Raw genomic sequence first — 17120 nt, 5'->3', positions numbered from 1 at the left:
AATGCCTCATGGCCATCCTATGCTAGCAAGATAATTATAAATGTAACCTGTGGCAAAACAGCTAAAAAACACAACTCCCACATTTCTCCCTTGCCATCTCTCACTCTCTTTCTACTTCTCTTTCTTTTCCTCTCTCCCTCCCTCTCTCACTCAGCCTTCAGGAGCTGATTTCAAATTTTCAAAGGTATCTCATGGTGAACCCGAGAGATTGAAAGCTCATAAATACCTTTATTATAATATAATGGTCACATATTACTACCCATTATTTCGAGGAGAAAAATTGGTTCATTTGTGTGATGAATGCCATCACAGAGGTCTTAAGTGTACTGAGATGGACAGTGGCTGGGAGAATAACACCTCAAATGGGCACTCACTGGTAGATTGATATGTCAAAATGACTTTGTCTGACTCATGGAGATTCAGGACCTGCTGTTAAAGAGATTTATTCAACCATACATGCAATTCGATTACAAAGTCATGCAAAGCAGGGGTGGGAAGTGATTAAACCCAAACATTATCTTCATAAGAACACCCACTTTTAAGCATGACTTCAGCGTATTTGTGTAGACTTTTTGTTTTTAGAAAAGAATACTGTGATAAAACAATTTTTCAGGGATTTCCTTTTTTTCATTACACTTAAATTTTTCAAATCAACAAAGAAGTTATATCATCTACTATTATTTAAAGAGAAATTCTGTAAGTTTTTAACTGGAAAATATCTTTAAAATAGCCTTTTTATTTTACCCTTCTATGACTAAAACATTGTTTGATGATCAGACTGACACCTCAGCGGTTCAGCGCTGATACAGCAGTAGGCCTGTAGTCTATTTTTCTTGAAGGTACTTCTAGTCACAAGTTTCCAATGCTGTTCAAGCATTTCCATGTAAAATGCGTCAAATCTAGCATAAGCAAAGCGTTATATTCAAGATGGATTATGTGGATACTCTAAAGCGACGGGCATCCAGCTCAACTCATACACCAATGGCAACTCCAGGTAAGGTGAAATCAGTGAACGAAAAACCTTATTAAGTACAAGCGTGAGCTACAAGAACAAGGAGAACACGTGGCAGTATCAACTCCGTCATTTCTTCTTTAGTTACAACCATAATGTAGGTTTCAAATGTTATTTTAAATTTTTTAACATATACATACCTAAGGCCTCTATGAAAACACAAATGCTTCTCTTGATAAGTCTTCTAATTGAGATTAGTCTGTTTGTAATATTAAATTAAGCTTCAAGATCCACACATAGACCCTATTTATGCTGTACCTGCAGCAATTGTTAAATAGGACCTGTGTGAGATTGTGAATTAGGCTTAAAGGTCTTAAAAGGCAATACACTGTGTTCTGATTGCAAAAAAAAACTTTAGAGCGTTTTACTGAAATCTGTCAGTCTAAATAAAGGCTTCAGAGTGCAGTGGCGGCTGGTGAAGTTTTCTCCAGGGGTGGCTATAAATTCAAAATAGACATATACCAATAACCAATCAAACGTACACTACGTTATCACACCAGTACATTTATATGAAGGCCAACAACAAAAAACATTTTTAAAAAAACACTTTATAAAAAGAATAGCATAATTTCATGTACAGGTTTACTTTTTGTACATAAATTTGCCCTTCTGACTTAGAAAACTTTTATTGTCATTTTGTATACAGTGCATACAAAATTTTTGTACAGCTTTCAGAACATTTCCATTCCTTAATATGCCGAAGTGATCACATGTTAACAGTGTGGGAGAAAAAAACATGCTGCAAAAAACTCATTGATATGGAAGTTCAGAGCTTTAAATATGTATGGTACAAATATTCATAATTTTGGTTTGGTGTTATCAGTGTGATGCGGAGTCAGTGACATGATTAAGAGCTTTCTCAACAGTTCAGCTGTCTGATGGCAGCAGAGAAGAAGCTGTTTCGGAATCTGCTGGACCTGCATTGAATGCTGCAAAGCCTCTTCCCAAAGGGCAGCAGGGAGAATAGTCCATGGTGGGGGTGTTTTGATGTTGTTACGGGTTGGGGACACACAGCGATGGGATGAAATGTCTTTTATGGAGGGAAGAGGAGCCCGGATGATCTTCTCTACTGTTCTCACCACTTTTCTCACTTTCTTCCAGTCTGAGATGCTGCAGCCTCCACAACACACAGTGAGACAGCTGGTCAGAACGCTCTCTATGGTGCTTCTGTAGAAGGTCTTGAGGATGAATGGGAGCAGGTGGGCTCTCCTCATCCTCTGTAGGAAGTACAAGCACTTTTGTGCCTTTTTGACCAGTGAGGTGCTGTTTACAGTCCAGGCGAGGTTGTCCTTGATGTGCACCCCCAGGAATTTGGTGCTGTTGACCACCTCTACAGCTGTTGATTAGCAGCCAACCAGCTGCTCCACCTCTCTGTAGTCCTGGTCGTTGTCATCTCTGATGAGGCCCACATCAGAGTTGATCTTCAGGGTGTTCTTCTCCTCCAGGTGTGCTAGGCTCAGATGAAGAGCAGCAAAGATGGCATCGTCAGTGGAGCAGTTCCATCGGTAGGCGAACTGGAATGGGTCGAATGTTGGGGGAGACTGGAGATGATGTGTTCTATAACCAGCCTTTCAAAACACTTCATCATGATGGGAGTCAGTGCTACAGGCTGGTAGTCATTGAGTGAGGTGACCTGAGGCTTCTTTGGGACCGGAATGATGGTGGCAGACCTAAAGCATACTGGTATTATGGATTGGTCCAGCGAGGTGTTAAAAATATCTCTGAGGACACCAGCCAGCTAACCTGCACACACCTTGTTCACCCCCCCAGGTATGTTATCGGGGCCTGAGGCCTTCCTTGGATTGACTCTTCTCTGAGTTTTCCTTACTTCAGCTATTTCAAGGTTGAGTGCCTCCTCTCCCTGGTGTGGAATGGCTGTCACTGCTGGAGTGCTGTTTAGTGCGTCAAACCTTCCAAAGAAGTTGTTTAGTTCATTTAGGAAGTCAGCATCAGCTGCATCTACCGGGGGGGAGGGTGTGTTGTAATCTATGATTCCTCATATGCCTTGCCACATCTTTCTGGTGTTGCTGGCATCATGGAAGAGATCCTGGATCTTCCAGCTGTGATTCTGCTTAGCTGATCTAATGGCATGGTTCAAGTTGGCATGCGCTGTTCTCAGAGCCCCTCTATCACCAGACTTGAAAGCTGAGTTCCATGCTTTTAGCATTTTCTGAACGTCCCCATTCATCCAGGGTCGTTTGTTGGCCCAGATGGTGATGTTCTTTGTGATGCTGACGTCTTCAGTGCATTTGTTGATGCAGGCTGACACAGTCATGGCATCCTCATCTATATTTATTTTGTTGCCATAGTTGCTGCAGCTTTGAACATGTTCCAGTCAGAAGTTGAGGCTTTATGAAGGCAGATTTGTGCTTTGCATGGTCCAATATGGTGTCACAAACCTAAAAAAATGATGTACCAGTTTAATAATGGAGAAGCTATTAGTCAGCTTTATATTTTTTTTATACATAAATACTAATCATTTTTTGAGAATGTGTCTGTTTAAGAGCAACTATGCAAATTAACAAACACCTAGAAAAAGTACACTGTATTATATTATTTTCCATGTGAATTACAGGTTTTTTATTGTTCTTTGCCTTTTCTAAAAAGCGCTTTTAATCAGTCCCACCTGTGGTTATCCATGCTGGGTCAGATCCTGACGTTTGAAAAAGGAGGCAGGAAAGCAGAATAAAGCATTAGCCTCGCTGCATGCTTTTAGCCAAGCCTTTTAGCAAATCCAGATCCTGGAGGAAGATAGAGTGTGCCGTCTCCATCTGTCTTTGGACTGCTGATTGATTTTGATGTTCAGCTGATTATTGGATCATGTCCAAACAGTTTTACCTCCAGCTTCTATTGATAAGTTTCCTTAAGGGACTTCATATCTGTGACTCGATCTGTCAATCAGCCAACTACGACTGTGACAACAGCTCCTGTCAGCTCAGGGTTCCACTCTCCTGTGCCCTGAGTTCTCCTATTCTTTTGCATTGCAAAGGAGCTACTGCGCATGTACAACTTTTAACAAGAGTCAATGGCCAAAGATTTTTGCGCCCTAGAGTGGAAATATGTCACCAATCCAACGACGATCGAAAAAACTTTACTCATCATTAAACATTAAGTATTTATCTTCCACATTTAAAAAATATATTGATATATTGACATTTTTTTTTTTGTTTTATAGTTTAATTTTACTTTATTGTTTGGGTGTTGGGGCGGCGCCCTAGCCACCTCTATTGGCCAGCCACCACTGCCAGAGTCCATCCTATGTATTTAAGACTTTACAATTCCAGAATAAAAAAGGACAGGGTAAAAACTGCATCCATACAAAAGAAACAATGTGAGGGAAAAGGCTGCCCGAGATGAACACAAAGACCAATGTAAAATACATAAATAAAAAAAAAAAAAACACTTGATCAACACTTTTGGTAAAATATTCCATGGAATGACCAGATAACAGAATAACATGGTGGTTAAAGTCTGTGGGTCTGAAACTGCTTTGGTGATTTATGATTTAGATATAATGCTGTAACCAATAGAACTATATATTTTACTCTACCACGATGTCCTGTTGGAAAACTAATACCAATTAGCTAGTGCCTAAAGCTCAGGTTTTTATTTAGCAGGACAATTATCTAAAGTTTACCAGCAAAAAAAAACAGACTGAAATTCTATTTCAGGCGCTAAATTTGATTTAAACCTTCAGTTTGGTTTATTTCAATAGTTTCAGTTGATATCAAATGTCATTTAATTACTTCCAGTCATTATCCATATGAGCATATTTGAATCAAACGTATATAATTCAATTTAAAATCTACATGAAAACATTTTAAAGGTACCTAGATCTCAAATAAATAATTCCAACAACCGCTTTGACAATTTCTGTTCCAATTTTGTACCTACAGGTGGCTGTTTTGTCCACACCAACATCTACTTCGTTACCTTCAGCAAACCGTTTTGTGCATCTTTATAGTATATTTATTTTTGTTGTTCAGGTTTAGCCCCAGCTCCCATCAAGTGCTTAATGGCTTTCATGTTAATTTCTCTTTTAAAATACCAGCTTGTTTAAGCTTATCAGCATTGTGGGAAAACTGAATGTAAGGCCTCAAAGTGATCACTGTGTTGTAGTGTAGCATGAAACATATCCATGTTGTAGCGTTTGGTTTGGACAGCACAGTGCTAAAGAACCCATATTTCTATATCATTTCTGTTGTCGCTTCACATCTCTGCTGTGTAGGCGTGCTGGGAATTTGTATGTTTCCCTGTGTCTGTGTGGGTTTTCACAGAATAAAAACATGCATGTTAACACAAGTTTCGTACAGAAACTACTATAGTATTGGTACTTGTACTGCCATAAGTCACATATGTGCATAAGTGGCATCCCTTTCCAAATCCATACATGTTCATATTATGTGGGTCCCCCATTTGCAGTTACAACTGCTTAAACTCCTCTGGGAAGGTTGTCCCCAAGGTTTAGGAATGTTTATAGTAAATTCATCCTAAAGGTGTTCTATTGGGTTAAGATCGGGACTCTGTGCAGGCCAGTCAGGTTCATCCACACCAAACTCTGCCATCCATTTCTTTATGGATCTTGCTTTGTTTACAGGCACAGGCATGTTGGATTAGGGAGGGATCAGCTCCAAACTGTTCCCAAAGTTGGTAGCAGGGAATTGTCTTGGTTTGCTAAAGCAGTCAGAGTTACTTTCACTGGAACAAAGGGACCTAGCCCAGCTCCTGAAAAAAAAAAAAAAAACTCACACCATTTACTCCTTAGATGTCGGCGACCCCCAACCCCTCTACCCTTTCATCCCTCCCTCCCTTCATCCTTCCATCACTTCATACCCTCATCCCTTCATTCCTTAACCCTTCATGTCTTCTTCCCCACCTTCATCCCTCAGCCATCATCCCTCCATCCCTTCATCCATTTGTACCCTCATCTCTTCATCCCTCATCCCTTCCATCCCTTCCTCCCCTCATCTCTCACCCCTTCATCCCTTCTTTCCCTCTTTCTTTCATCCCCTCTTCTGTTCATCCTTTCATCCTCCCATATCCTCATCCCTACATCCCTCATTTCTTCATCCTGTCATCCTCTGTTAAGTCAACAACTCTTTAAACTAATTTAGAGTTTTGGCGTGATCCATGCTAGTGAATTTACACCTGGCAGAATACATTCAGACAAGTATTGTTCTCCTGGCAACTGGTAAAATCCATCATATTTCAGATGATGAAGCACAATTTGTTACTCCAGAAAGAGTCCAGTGGTGCTTTACACTACTGCATTCAACACTTTCCATTGCACTTGGTGATGTATGGTTTGGATGCTGCTGCTCAACCAAGGAAACCTATTCTATGAAGATCTTTTCAAGCTAATTCACATAAAGTTTTGTGGTGTGTAGTTATTTATCCTGCAGAAAGTTGACATCCACATTGCACTTATCACTTAATGATAAATGCAACTATTCCTTCTATTTGTAAGGCTTTGTAAAAAAAATCTTTCCTCTGTGTTTGCTTGTTTTGGTTAAAAATGTTTGGATTTTGCTATAAATTTTTACATTTCTTGTCAACCTGTATGCATGATTAATGTAGATGGAAGCATAACACTTGGCTTATTTGATTTCAACATAAGGATGAACACTCCCAACACTGACTGGGCAGCAAGGTGTGACAAACCTTCATGTAGGGAGTTTATAAGTTTGTACTATACAACATACCAATGCTTACCATTATCTATTTATCGGTCATGCCTTGAATTATGTTTTGCTTTCAGTGAAGAATTTTAGACTATGGTCGCTGCATGCCCATTGGCATACACTGTACACTGAAAAGGAATCATTTGTATTCAACTCAAGAGGTAACAGAGGAACATGAGATTGGGGAACAGCTCCAACACCAGTCTACTTTTAAAGCTTTAGGCAGAAAAAAAAATCAAGCTGTTTTTTTTTATCAGTAACACATTCAAGCAACTTCTGATTTTCTTTTTCCAGTCTGTCTAAAGAAATCTGTCAATACATACACTGTACCATATACTATTATACCTTCATGCTCAGAATGTTTACTCAATTCTGTACAGCTCATCGAAGCTAGAAAGGAAAGCTGGCTTTGGTAAATTTTTTAGCAACAGTAAAAAACCGACTGGTAGGAGCTTCATGCAAAATGCTGAAGGTGCCACATTCTAACCAACGCTAACAGAGCCTGCGGCGGCTTTTGAGCTGCTGAGATAATTGCAAATGTATTCTTTAGCAAAAACATCAGAAAACTGGCCTCCTCCTTCACTATTTTAATTCCTACCTTCTCCCTACCTTCAAGTGTGAATGAATAGGGGATACCTTACCTTGATTAAAAGGTCTGAACTATACTGTGTTGCTCAACAGTAGCAAGCCTCCCCCTGCACCAGCTTCTCACATGGGCAGACCTGCATACAAGGAGTGCTCTAATGATTCTGGAGCACGCCATTCGAGGGCCACCCATCCATCATAGTGGTAAGGCCAGCGGCTTTATTATAATACAGAGGACAGACATGCTCTGAGGCTATGTGGGACACAATAGAGGTCTTTCAACAGACCTATAAATACATGATCTGTCAGACTTGGTGTCCTGAGGGCGCTCTCAGCCAGGCTCTAGCCCTCTGGTTAGCCATCACTTATGCTAAGATATGCGCCGGCCCCAGGGCTAAGGCTAAGGCTCAGTTCATTTCAGCCCCTCATCAACCAGCACATTCTACCTCCAGCCATGAGAATAAATAAGAACAAGATGAAAAAAAAAGTGATTCATTATGATGGAGTGCAAACCTTCCCCAAAACAAACAAATCGAAGAAGAGAAAATAAACTGTGATAGCCAGCTATTGACTTTTTTGGCAGTGTCTGATGAGCTGTTGCTGAAACAACAAAAGGGTATTTTGATCTCAACTGAGCGTTGCACTATGTAGGAAATGCTAAACACATATGTTACATGAAAAGGGTTTGTTTTGTTATAATGCCACTGTTTAGAGCTTTATCAATAATATTTGCAAGGATGTACAGTGTGAAAAAAATAAGATTGATTGCTATGTTTCCACTTTGAAGTGGCACATGTGCCTGCTGTTGGTTCTTCCTCCGATATCACATAGTGTGAGTGTATTTTAAGTAATGTTCAGCTCCTCCTCCTTCTGCTGCTCCTCTCCTTGACTTATCTCAGGTGAGAATCACTTTTTCTCTGTTGCCTTCGAGCCAAGATCAGCAATCTGGGAGTTGGGTGTGTTCTTTTAGAGATTAATGTGGATGGAAGCTGTTGCATGTTGGAATAATAAACAGGTGAGCACTTTAACTATGCATAATTCTCTATCTCGGTGCCACCTTAATATATTAAAATTATATTCTTCCTCTGGGGCAGGAAAGCAGCAACAGATTATGTCCAGGGCACAGTGAGTGGAAATCCAATGACAAATCCCACCACTCTCACAACAATGATCACCTGGGCATCAGGTTGCTATTTATCATCACTCTCACCTAATCACGACATTTAAAGAATTTTCAAGCTATGTAAAACATATGTGCTACTAAAGTTCCTAGTCATTTGGCAACCACCTATATGTGCAAACAACATGTCTTTACACCCCAAACATAACAAGTACCAGATAAATATTTCTTTTTTTTGTTACATCATTTAGAGTGGATACGCTACATTAAAGTTTAGTGAAACTGTGTACACAAAACTAAAATAGTTTTTACAGTGGCTTAAAAAAAAACAGCATATGTTTATAAGATATCTAATATTTATTTGTCCTTAAGTAATGGATTTTTTTTTCATCCTAAAGTCAGACTGCTGTTCAGACTCTATTTTGCCATGTATACTGGTTTATATGGAATATTACCTGGCCTAATCATAGGTAAATGAAGTAGATTTTGTGAAACAGAGGTTCTGTAATATCGTAACTTGGTATGCGTCATTTTTGATGTGCTACTTGTTTGAATAGCACATGTCTATTGGGATCAAGGGTGTGGAAGTCAAACTATTCTGCTGTGCAAAGAAGGGGGATATTACTTTGGCTGTGATTTCATTGTCAATAATGTGACATAATGGGTGGGTTAGTCTTTATGAAACAGTAAGGCAAAGGATTAGCCTGGGTGCCATTCCGAACTTAGTCCCGCCCACAACGTTTGAGGTCGGGAAGTTCGGTCTGGCATTGCTCAGTAGTAGCGCGAGTATGCTCGCACAATATCTGGCGGGCCAATGAAATTGTCAGGGCGGGCTTTATACGATGATGGACAGATGATCAAGAGTAACGTTATCAACCACGTGACTAAAGCGCGCATGGGTGACAACAATAATGTCTGCCGCTGGAGAGTTTAGGTGAGTAGATTCTGCTATTAGGTCTGTTCTAGAAGATATCGACAGCAAATTAATTTTAAAAGAGGAACAGAGAAAAGCAATCAAGGCTCATCTTCTTATTCTAGGCGTGAAACTGCACGCTTTAATTTTTGTTGACAACAACTGTGCCTGGCTTAACATACGTCACGCACTCCGTTGCTCTTATTGGTTGTAGGTCTATCCAGTTGAGTGCAGAGGCATTTTTTTTCCTGGTTCGTTCGAAACACGCCCCATAATCACAGCTCTATGAAGCAGTATCAGACTCATATTCTGACTAGGATTGAGTAGGACTACGTCAGGCTAGCAAAGGATAAAGTTAGGCAATATTTTTTTTCAGCATGTGATCTCTCTGCAAGAAGTCTGGATGGTCTCCTCATGCATGCATGGATTCTCTCATGGTACTCTTTTGTGGCACACTAGCTCCCTCCGACAGTTCAAAAACCTAATTACAAATTAGAGTATAAACAATCGCCCATAGATGTAGGTGTGTGCCTGCATAATTGTCTGTCTTGTGCATGTCTTTGTTGCCCTGCGATGAACTGATGACCTACCCAATGACCACTGGATATAGGTACCAGCTTCTTCATTAATGTGCATGGATGAGAGGGTGAAGAAAGTGAATGGATACTTTCTGTATAAGCACATTTTTTTTTCATTGCACACACCATCTACATATAGTATGGATGGAGTGTGAGAGATATGGTGTTCATTCAAGGATATTTTCAATATGTACAGTAAAAAAAAACACACAAAAAATCAGTGCAGTCCCGGCTAGGTGGTGTGCACTACAGACTGTTATAAGGTAAAACTGAATAAAGCATTTTTTGAAAAGTTTTGAAATTTTTTCAGTACTTTTGTTAGACTTACACAGTAAGGCTTCCATTGCCCTTGGAGGACAAAATGCCACAAGTAACACAGATCCCCCATGCTCAAAACTGGGTGTGAGGCAGATTTCCATATCATCATTCTCCTGACCAGCCAGGAGTGTTGCCTGCTAAAATATTCTGTACTCTCACTTGGCAAAATATGTAAATTCTACTCAAAGGCTTAGATTTATGTAAGAAATTGCATTTGTTTATTAGGGTTCTTGTGTATGTGCCACACAAAAACCTCAGGGGACAAAGGTAGAACGTAATGGTTGTCATTGAATCTCAGAAGTCCTTTTACCATGTCTCTGACAATTAGCTTTAAAACCCCCAGATTCTAGGGAGGGAGGCTGTTTAATTTTTCAACTGTGCAGCATTGTGAGTTGCTTTCAGGGGAGCTAAACCTGGAATTTAAAGGTCTAGCACACCTAGTGGCTAAAAGTTACACAGTGTTGCTTCAAAAATGATTATCTGCAATGAAAATCTTTATATGGAAAGTATAGAAAATCTTTACAATTTGTGATTTTCTTGGAGTCTGTCAATGACTTTTGAGCCATACATATCCACCTCACTTAAATGGTATTTTATTTTTACTTTCCAATTTTTAGGGCTGTAAAAGCAGACTTTATCCAGACTTGTCTCGAATATTAATAGTTTCTATACTGTAAATGTCCTGACGATGGGAAGAAAGGGAAGTGGACTTATGGTTTTAAATAAGGTAAAAGGCTGATTCTTTTACTAGATTTAACATTGTTTAACTTAAACAATGATAATGATTTGTTCCTTGTTTTTAAATAAATAAAGTTATTTAGAAAATATACAAAACTGAATGGAAAATGCACACAGTTATCCCTAAACAGAAAAAATATATTGTGAGGTCATCCACCTACTGGCGACATGGAGTTGTGTTTGTAATGGACTGATTCTGCATTGGGAAAACTGTAGCTCCTTGCTCCTGTTCCTAGCTCCTTGTTCCTCTCCTTTTCTGGGGTCAACAGTAACAACTATATCATGGGTAGGAAAAGAATTATGGACCTCTATGATGAATCCTGACAGTCTTAGCCCTTCCAAAAGTCATCATGCAACAAATTGCACATGGTTGATACAAGTCAAAACTGGGACTACAGTTTTCCAAAAGAAAATTACAAAGAAAATACATACTAAGGTGTGTACATTTGCATGTTTCATACAGAGAAGAAATTATATATTTTGTGAAGTAGGCTGTACCTAGACAGAAACATCTGGAGGTCCCTTTGCTAAATGCACCAGTGATAGAAAGCGTCCTGCATCCTCTTCCTTCCTCCTTCCTTACTGCTAGCACTATTAAGCCATCACTTATTCTGGTGACCGCTGACATGCTTACTCTTCTTCCTCTAAATATTTCTTAAAAGTTATAGTAATGTGACAATTGTTTTTAACTAACTTGTTCTTTATTAATCTTTATTAATATTTTGTAAATGAAGTGTTGTTAAAGTCAAAAAAACACTTATCTTCTTCTTCTTTTCTCCTTTTCTTTTTCTACTCCTCCCCCTCCTCCACCCAGATCTCTCTTTGCCACAGCTGCTGCCTCCTGGTCTCACCCAGAGGCTTCAGGAGGCTTCCCAGCACCCTCTTCTTTCCCCTGCAGCCAAGAAGGAAAAGCAGGCAAAGGAGGAAAATAAAACTTGAGGCGCACCACACAAGGCCATCTGGGTAATCTTGTTCAAAAGGCTTGAGGTGATAACTACAATTTACACAAGCAAAGGAGAGAAAGGAAGAAAAAAAGAACAGACCTCATTTCCATACCTACCAGCCTCAAGGAGATGAAATTGAATAAACTAAAAATTAGAAAGAATTACAGTAAAACCAATACGGAATATTCAACATCAGTTCATTTTGTCCTTGTAACACCCCCTCTTTACTCACACATCTTTTTTTGCTTTCCAGTCAAAGACAATAGTTGAGCTGACATGAAGATAGCATGGACAACAAGCAAAGGCACACAGAAGCGCACACTCGCTGAAACACTTCCACTCAAACACACATTCAGGCACACACAGCCGAAGGGGGAAGCAATATTTGTGATGAAAGCAAATCAAACTGAAATCCAACATGTTAAAGTCAAGTTGATTAGTGTGAAAATGTAAAAGCATCCTCAACTGGCATATCCTACAGACATGAAGATATGTTAATTTGTAACTTAATGGCTGAAAGCATAAATTTTGCTTATATAAACCTTGAAAACGCGCTTGCTTTTCTGAAATGTGCCTTAATTTAATGAAGTAAACACCGCCACAAAACAATAAATGCCCCAATTAAAGAACAGGCATGAAGAGAAGTGTCTATTTCCCGTTTTCCCCCTGCGGACATATGTGCCCAAGCGTGTCTGTGCACTTACCCACACGCACAAGCATATGCACCGTGTGCAGCTCATAAACATCTTGCCTTCGCGTACCACATTAGCATATGTAGCTTGTTCTTATAGATGTAGGTTATCTGAATTCAAATCCAGCCTGCCTGTTTAAAGAAATATCAGTTAGTGCACTCTGCAAGCTGCGTCTTTGCAAGTGTTTGTTGAGACATTCAATCTATGCTGGTGTACAGCTATGACGGCATGAGGTAACTGTATAAATAGTCCATAATGTAGTCAATGTTACTGTTCATAATTGCATGCATGTTGCTGAAACATATTGTGCATCAGAGGCAGGATATGCCATCTTCTATTCTTTCTTCTTTCTTTTCCTGCCTCTGTGCCTGTTTGTCATCTGGCCTGCTTCGCGCCCCCGGGGGGCATATCCCATCAGGCTTGCTGTGCTCCAATGTGTCCCGACAGACCTGATGTGATCTGAGTGGCTGACGGGTTTTGTCCCTGCTGCACGCTGTCTTTTCACTTCCCTGCCTCACTCACACATGGGCTTTAAGTGTAACACACAACCTGATGCAGGCTGACTTAAGCTTGTAACTTTGTGTGGAAGCTTCCTATCACTTCACGTGTAATTATGTGATTCCTGCACATTCAGAATATATCAGCAATAATCTTCAGTTTTATCTTATTTCCTGGGATGTTAAAAATAATGTGTTGAAAACACTTTAAAGTGTGGAAGACTTTTTCTACTTTACGATCAACCTCAACGTGTGCATAAATATGAACGTTCAATTATGTAGCCCCGCTGGAGAGAAACAATGCCCACTTGCTTCAGTAGCCAGCTTACAAATACACACACGTATACACGCAAACATACAAACACTCACACACACAAGCCTAGGGGGTATGCAGTAGGAGTGGGGGTTGGATACTATGAGATGAGGGCATCAAACTGGGGCTTAGGAACAGAGATATACCAACTGGAACCTTATAGCTACAGGGTTTGTGTCTGTATCTATGTGTGCGTCTGCTCCTGTCCTTGTGTTAACACAAACTCACACATATGGAGGAAGCAAGTGTCACACTGAGAAAGGGAGAACAGGATGGGGTGTGGGGGGTGGGTACAGTTTATGGGGGCTCTCCGTGCATATGTGTGTTTAAATATAATCTAATTGCTCACAAGTTGATGACAAAATTGTTTTGCCTCCAGGTTTGAGTTTGGGTGGTGCATGACGAGGATTGAACCCACCAATCGACTCTGCTGGGTAAGGCTGGGAATTTATCCCACAAAATCCTTGCCTTGCTTTGAATAACATTTTTGATTATTGAATTGCTTCATTTTGTTTTCCTTCTTATTTCCTCATTTACAGTGGAGCCAGCAGTAGGGTGAATTGGGGCAATGACCCCCTTTTTCACACTGTTGCTTTTGTAAAGGTTTATTTTAGTAAATCCAACTGAAATTCTACAAGTAAATTTATTTTACTAATTCAGTTAAAAATAGATCTATTTTCATACATTTTTTATGACTCTTAATCTCCCTATGGTCACTTGGGGTGGCCATAGGGAGGTTTGAAAGGATTCCAGAATGATTGTTTGTTTCAGGCCAATTCAACCAGTGGTCAGGGCGTTTCCAAATCTGATATTTTGCATATTAAATTGGCTCATGTATGGTAATAAAAACAGAATAGAAGGAAAGAAACATGACAAAACTAAATTAGTCAATATGTTGGAAAGAAAGGAGTAGGAGAATAGTTGAGTAGAGAATGTTTGCACAGGAGGAAGTCAATGTTCAAAATAACTTTTTTTGGACCAGGGTCAGACAGGCCAGCCATAACACAGGACCAAGCAGCGTAGCAGCAGCTTACATGGCTCTATCCATTCCCAGAGTTGGCACTTATGTTTGTGTTTTGGATGTGGTCAGGGCATGCAGAACATTCAAGACAGCCTATCAGCAATATTATACCATATATATAAATAATTAATCTTTCTGTTAATTCAAATTACTGCAAATTACTGTCAATCCTTACACGTTAACCAGAAAAGGGGACTATTATTTTATTGAGAAGGGAAACTTTTCAGGAAAGAGTTTGTATTACAAGAAAAAATATATAATATTTGACTAAAGCTCCATGAATTTTTCAATATATCCAACTATACCACAACTTCATACAATACAATACAATACAATTGGATTTGAGGTTAGATACACTTTCAGTTTTTTTGTTGGTTGTATTTTGTGTTCTAACACTGTAATTTCTGTAGGGTGGCAGATGCCTGACAACAGAATGGTCGTTGGTTCAAAACCACAGCTCTGGCTTCCGATGTCGATGTGTCCTTGGGAAAGACACTTTACCTTCATTACCTGCTGAAGGTAGTCGGGATATATGGATAAAGATAGTTAAGTATAATCAGAAAAACTGCAGAAATGAATCCTATACTCTTGCCCATAGACAGCTGGAAATGGGCACCAGCATCCCTCGAGACCCCATTTCGGATAAGCGTGACGGAAAATGGATGGATAGGTGGATGGATGAATCCATATATAAATCCAGATATAAAAAGATGGAGAAACATTTTCAATTTCAGGTTTTGAATGAAAAACTGATGAGTGACTGATGTATTGACCGAACACAGTCCAGCACAACTCTTACCAGTGTTGTTTTTGACAGCCATCTTAGATTTAGTCTTAGTCTTAGTCTTCAGGACGAAAACTATTATTAGTTTTAGTCAGTTTTAGTCGACTAAAAAAAAAGGTTTTAGTCCAGTTTTTGGTGATTTTATGTAGCAAAAAAAAAATTACCTTTACAATTTCGAATAGCAACTAAATTATTTACCATACTGACAGCTCTTGGTTAGATACTACAATTACATGCTATAGAATGCTGACATGCAGTTCATCATTGCTGTTGAGCAGAACAACTTGATTTATATAATTGGAATACTTTTTTTTATTAATTAAAGCCCTACTTTATAAAAAAGTGTCTCACAAAAGCTGTGAAAATAGTATATCTAGTTCAACGCATCATATTGTTTAATAGAGCAGACAGACAAGCTAACAAAATGTACAATAAAGGAATGGTTTTAGACATATAAGGTTTCCATCCCAAAGCAAACACTTCCTGATTTACTATGAATTATGCATTACACAGAGATCAATAAAATCTTCATTACTCCAAAAAAAAAAAAAAACAACAACAAAAACATTCTTCTTCCTACTTTAGCTTTATTTCTGAGAATTTACTCCTCGGTTACTGCTGCTCTGGTGTCAAAGTAGATTTAAATTCACAGGTTTTTGATATAAAAATAAATACAGAGTGAACCTACATAATTGCCTTGTAATGCCTTTGCAATCCAGACCTAAAGTGAATAAATATGCTAACTAAAATGTTGAAACATATTTAAAGGAAACAGAGAAAATGTTTTAATGATATACAAGGAAACATTTGCATCATACAGTATTTAAACAGATAGAAACAAGAACTATGACAAAGTTAAAAAATAAAAAAAAAACAATCCACTGGACTTTGTTGCCAAGTTTGAAGATGTTTTGTTTCCTTTCCTGGAAGGTTTTTCAATTCAAAATGTCAGACATAGAAAATATAGAACTCTATAATAGCTTCACTTTATAGAGTGGATCAAAAACAAAGCCTTGTTTGGCTTAGAAAACTTTCAAATTGAAGCAGACGAATGGGTCCGCCCGTTAGGAATAGGGGCCATTTGGTTTCTTTGTTAGCCTGCAATACCCAATACCTGTCTATGTCTCTAAAAGGGGGGTCGTTAGAGGAAATTGTTGGCCTGGCTGAACGGGCGAAGTGTTCTGTTCCTCTGTAAGGGGGTGGGGGTTGCGATGATAACGAGAAAGAATCAACTCTATCGCTGAATTGTAGGTTTTTGAAAGCTAAAATCTGAGGCCACCTCACTCTATTTAAAGTTGTTTTTTCTTTCTTAACATAGATGGCTTCCCTCATGCCCCTCTCAAATCACCAATCTTCTTTGTCCAAAATGTGAACATTCTGGCCCTCAAAAGAATGTCATTTGTCCATGAGGTGTAGATGTACCGCCGAGTCACACACATCTATTATATTTCAACATGAGTTTGATAATGGGTGCACGGTGCCACAGCTGGTAGCACACAGCAAGAAAAGCGGGGGTTTTATAAGTTCCTGTGTGGAACTTGCATGTTTTCCCAATGCTTACCTAGGTTTACTTCAGGTAATCCGGTCTTCTAGCTAAAACCCAGTCCTAGCATGGTTGTCCAGATATTATTGAACATGGGCTCTAGCACCCCTTGAGATCCTGAAAGAACAATACGCTTTTCCCACTAGCCAAAAAAACCTTAAAACTTGGAATCAATCGGCTTTTATTGGAAGTGGAAACATCTCACTGGCAACACTGCACTGTTGCAAATTAAACAGTCTCCCTCTCTGTTTTAGAATCTGATAGCAGACTACTTTGAACAAGCAGAATGAAAGGTCATGGAGTTAATTGTAAAGATATTCATCCCTCTAGATTAAATCCTAAATCACAGAACCAAAAATTTGTCTGATCAGGTGCCATGTC

The sequence above is a fragment of the Cyprinodon variegatus genome, unplaced genomic scaffold (assembly GCF_000732505.1).
Source record: "Cyprinodon variegatus isolate N-32 unplaced genomic scaffold, C_variegatus-1.0 Scaffold73, whole genome shotgun sequence".
In the NCBI taxonomy this organism is placed as follows: domain Eukaryota; kingdom Metazoa; phylum Chordata; class Actinopteri; order Cyprinodontiformes; family Cyprinodontidae; genus Cyprinodon; species Cyprinodon variegatus.
Note: the sequence above shows the minus strand (reverse complement) of the source record.